This window comes from Neolamprologus brichardi, chromosome 1, assembly GCF_056152115.1.
Source record: "Neolamprologus brichardi isolate AB-2024 chromosome 1, ASM5615211v1, whole genome shotgun sequence".
NCBI classification, from domain to species: Eukaryota; Metazoa; Chordata; class Actinopteri; order Cichliformes; family Cichlidae; genus Neolamprologus; species Neolamprologus brichardi.
The window spans coordinates 15,051,659-15,056,810 of record NC_142104.1 but is presented as its reverse complement, the minus strand read 5'-3'; the positions used below and the strand labels follow the sequence as shown (position 1 = coordinate 15,056,810).

General features: G+C 38.0%; 1 pseudogene; it reads right to left on the bottom strand.

Moving 5' to 3' along the window:
- Window positions 1-2,812: 2,812 nt before the first annotated feature.
- On the bottom strand, window positions 2,813-3,575 carry LOC148106397 (uncharacterized; annotated as a pseudogene).
- Between the last annotated feature and the right edge of the window lie 1,577 nt (window positions 3,576-5,152).

Below are 5,152 nucleotides of genomic sequence, written 5' to 3'. Positions count from 1 at the left end.
TGTAAATTTGTAGGTAGAAGTTTATTAAAGGCTTTGTATAAGATTATAGATGTATTGTAATTAACCAGATCCTGGAATTTAAGTAACTTTGCCTGAAGAAAGAGTTTGTGAGTATGATCTAGATAACCAGCCTTGTGAATAATACGCAGTGCTCGTTTCTGTACTGTGACTAATGGATTAGTTGTATTTTTATATGTGTTTCCCCACACTTCCACACAATATGTAAGATATGGAAGAACCAGGGTACAGTACAGAGTACGAAGTGCATCTTTATCAAGGTATGGTTTCACTTTGTTCAAAACTGCGAGGTTTCTGGAAATTTTGGTTTTTATGTGTCTGACGTGTGGTTTCCATGAAATTTTGTTATCAATTACGACTCCCAAAAATTTGTGTTCACTCACATTATCAATTGGTACACCTTCAATGATAATTGGTAATTCTATATTATATTTTAAATTACCGAAAAATATTGCTTTAGTTTTATTTATATTTAATGATAATTTATTTATATCCATCCATTTTTTTATTAATTTTAGCTCCCTGTTTACGGTCATTACAAGATCAGTATAATCATCGCTACTGAAAAATATGTTGGTGTCATCTGCGAACAGTATGAGTTTAAGTACTTGAGAAACATCAAAAATATCATTTATGTATATATTTAAAAGGTTTGGTCCCAACACTGACCCTTGGGGAACACCACATGTAATACCAAGTTTCTCTGAATGGTAATGCCCTATGCTAACATATTGTTCCCGACCCGTTAGGTAACTTTTTAACCAGTTACCAGCTTTCCCTCGAATACCATATCTTTCCAATTTATCCAATAAAATTGAGTGATTGATTGTATCGAAGGCCTTTTTGAGATCAACAAAAATACCAACTGCATATTTATTTTTATCCAGTGCATTGGTAATTTCTTCTACTGCCTCAATTATCACCATTGAAGTGGTTCTTTGCGTTCTGAAACCATACTGACCAACATTTATTATTTGATGTTTTTCAAGGAATTTTTCTAATCTTGAATTAAAAAGTTTTTCTAAAATTTTTGAGAATTGAGGCAGTAGAGAAATAGGCCTATAATTGGTAAAACTGTGTTTATCATTACTTTTGTATAGTGGTATTACCTTCGCAATTTTCATTTTTTTTGGAAAACAACCGGACTGAAATGATAAATTACAGACATATGTTAAGGGACTAGCAATATTCAGAATAACCTGTTTAACTACAGACATATTTATGTCATGATAATCCATTGAAGACTTACTTTTACATTTTAATGTGATATTTATTACTTCTTGCTCATTTGTAGCTGAGAGGAACAGTGAAAAGGGATTTGATTTTATATTACTGATATTTTCATTTTTTTGACACAGGATGTCCGCTGCTAGTTCAGGGCCAACATTTATAAAAAATTTATTGAACCCATCTACAATGTTACTCATATTATGATTTTCACCATTTGCATCAATGAAACATTCAGGATATGATGTTCTAGAAGATCCTTGTTTGATTAAGTTATTTAACACATCCCAAGTTCCTTTTATATTGTTTTTATTTTCATATAATCTTCTTCTATAATAAAGTTGTTTACTTGTTCTTATAATATCAGTCAATTTATTTCTATATGCTTTATATCTTTGTTCCACTTCTTTTGTTTTTACTTTGATGAACTGTTTATACAGATTGTTTTTCTTTTTGCAAGCATTGATAATTCCTTTTGTGAACCAAGGACTTATTATCTTTTTTTTCTTTGTCTTGTGTTCATTTACAGGACAATGTTTATTGTACAACATAGTGAATATATCTAGGAAATTATCATAAGCCTTGTCCACATCTGACTCTTCATACACCGAACTCCAATCTTGTTGTGCTAAATCGAAATTGAAGGCATGAATTGCTTCTTCATTTATTGTTCGCTTTGCTATCGTAATCTTGGTATCTATTTTTTTTTAAATCACAGTCACACAAAGTAAAAACTGGTAAGTGGTCAGTTATGTCACAGACAAGCAGGCCACTATTAATTTGGAAATCCATGACATTAGTAAAAATGTTGTCAATAATAGTGGCGCTATGTGATGTTATTCTGCTTGGCTTTGTTATTGTTGGATATAGGGATAAGCTGTACATCGTGTCAGTAAAGTCATCAATGGCTTTTAACCTTGTTGGGTTTAGCAAGTCAATATTGAAATCACCACAGATGAATAGTATTTTTTGGTTCACCGAAGCAAACATTTTTTCTATCCATTTATAAAAAGTGTCAATACTTGAACTGGGTGTCCGTTATATGCAACTTATTATAACATTTCTCTTTTTTTCATTCATGATCTCAATAGTCAAACATTCCAAAATTCCATCAATCGCCATAGACATAGTTGTTACAACATTATATTTTATAGAGTTATGAACATATATAGCAACCCCGCCGCCCGCCTTATTTAATCTATTCATGTATTTTAAATCATATCCATTCAAACAGAAATCTATTCCTTTATTGACATTGAACCAAGTTTCAGTGATGGCTATAACACTGAAGGGGCGAGAAAATTGTTGCAAGTAGTCCTTAATGAAATCAAAATTAGAGTACATACTTCTGCTCTTAAAGTGAATTAATGAGAGCTTCCCGTCTAGGTTGATTTTTTTTCATATTGTTCCTGTGTGAAATAATTACAATTTTTAACAAAAGAAGAAAGAAAATTACTTTCAGAATCTATTTCTGGATCTATTATATTATGCTCCTTATATTCACAATCTAGGTCAATTACTTTCTGTTGGACAATTGATTTCAACGTGTCCATGTCATTTCCTGGTGTAATTAGAGATGTTGGTGTATTTATCATTTGATTGTCATTAGAGTTATATATTGCCTCGATACATTAGTGTCAGTTGTACTTGTCCAGATCCTCCATGTTCCTCACTATCAGTACTTTTGCCTCTTCTGGTGTCCCGTTTAGCTTAATGAAAATCTTGCAATTTGTTACCCATGTATGTTGTATTTTACCGTTCTTCTTCAGTTGCCTTGCCTTCCTCGCGATGTCTGCGTTTTTTCGTGTCAGATGCTCATTAATGAAAACGTCCGTGCCTTTCAGTTTGCGTCCTTGTTTCAGCAGTGCGACCTTGTTCTTCCGATTGACGAATCTCATAATGACGGCCGGCGGTCTGTCACTCCTCCTGGGCAGTGGGTGACATGCTTCTACATGCTCCAGGTCCATCTCTATCCCCTTGCTTTGGAGGAAGGAGGCCACCTGTTGCTCCACCGAGCGGGTCTCCTCGTCGCTGGGCTCCCCGACGCTCCCGGCCACCGCGCGCGCGTACGAGCGCGGCTTGATTTTTATACCGCTAATGACCACGTCGTTCGTACGGGTGTACTGCTCCAGCTCATCCACCCGCCGCTCGAGATCCATAATTGGTCTGTCCTTCTCGGCATTTTGGAGGCGTAGCTGTTTTACCTCCTCCAAAAGCCCCAGAAGCAGCTCCTACTGCGCCCTGACTGCGGCCACGTCTCCGCACAGTGCTCCGAGGGAGGTTTTTATATCCTCGACCTCCTCTGGTGTTGGGCCTTTCTTGGGTGGCATACTGTCTTTAGTTTGTGTTACTCGTGAGACTCCAATAAATATTTATCTTAACCAGCCATTCCAGTCCAGGAGTCCTTTCTTCTTTTATTTTAACTGGCGAGCTAGCGGCTGCTGGTAGCTAATGCTAATTTTTGCTAAAGCTAATTTCTTGAATATGAAGATTAACTGTCTGTTGTTTCTTAAAGCTGTAAAGCCAGAGTATAATAGTCTGTGGGTTTACTCAAAAGAGCTTCCAGAAAGCAGCAAACTCAGGCCTGCTGGGCGAGGTCTGTTTCTCGGAGAAAGTTTGAAAAGTTTGAATATTACCGGCTGAACGGCTCCGAGCTGTGAGCGACCGTCTTGCTTGGTTCGCCGTTGCTGGACCTAAATAAAACAGTATCTGATACCCAGTGTTGGGAAGGTTACTTTTAAAATGTATTCCATTACAGAATACAGAATACATGCCCCAAAATGTATTCTGTAACGTATTCCGTTAAGTTACTCAATGAGAGTAACGTATTCTGAATACTTTGGATTACTTAATATATTATCATGCTGTTTACAACTACATGAATGTACTATTGCTGTGATTTATTACTGTTACTGAAGGTCGGCGGCTCCGAACCTTAGTAAAGGGACCTCTGGCTAATACAGCGGGTTCATGTCGGGCTCGTAGCCGAAAACTAGCTTTACTTTGTTGTCTGGGTCAACTTTGCTAGCGAGAGACAGAGAGAGGCGTTGAAAGGCTGCTCCAACGGAGCTTATTGTTTTTGGAGGAAAACACGAACACGGTGTACAGTCGAGTCTTAATAGCTTACTTACAACTGGGCTCGTCAGGCACTCTTCTTGGCTGCAGTGGTTATTATTATATTTACATGCTTCCAACTCCCGTTTTTGCTCGATGACAGCTGTACTTTTCCTTTTTCTCCCTCCCTCGCTCACAGACACATAACCTGTATGGCAGTCCATTCTCCCTGCAGCACGAACTACACTGCCCATGATGCTACATTCTTTAGAGCTATACCGGTAGCATTCTGCCTATTAGCTTAGCACAACAACAACAAAAAAGGCCTCTCTCACTCAGGAAACACGCAGAGAGAGAAGTCACCCTGTAACCATGGCAACCGTAACGCTGCCGCCTGGAACAACAGAACGTAGCTGTCAAACAAAACCCAAACAGTCCTGACCTGCCACAATATGAAACAGGGAAGTACCGCCGTGTAATCCATTTATTTCAACAAAGGAACTGTATTCTAAATACCACCTTTTTAAACGGTAACTGTAACGGAATACAGTTACTCATATTTTGTATTTTAAATACGTAACGGCGGTACATGTCTTCCGTTACTCCCCAACACTGCTGATACCCCACGTGCTGTGTGAGTATCTTCTTGAGTCTGATTTCCATTGCTCCCAGTTCCTGGCTCCTAGTGTCCCAGTGTTTAACCCTGGAGAACCCATGGGGTCAAATTTGACCCCATGGTTTCCCTAGTAAACCAATGGGGTCAGCTCTGACCCCATGGGTTCTCCAGAGTTTAGTTCTTAGTTTCTAGCTTAGGTTATTTCTTCGTGAGTTTTTGAGTATCTGCACAGTGCAA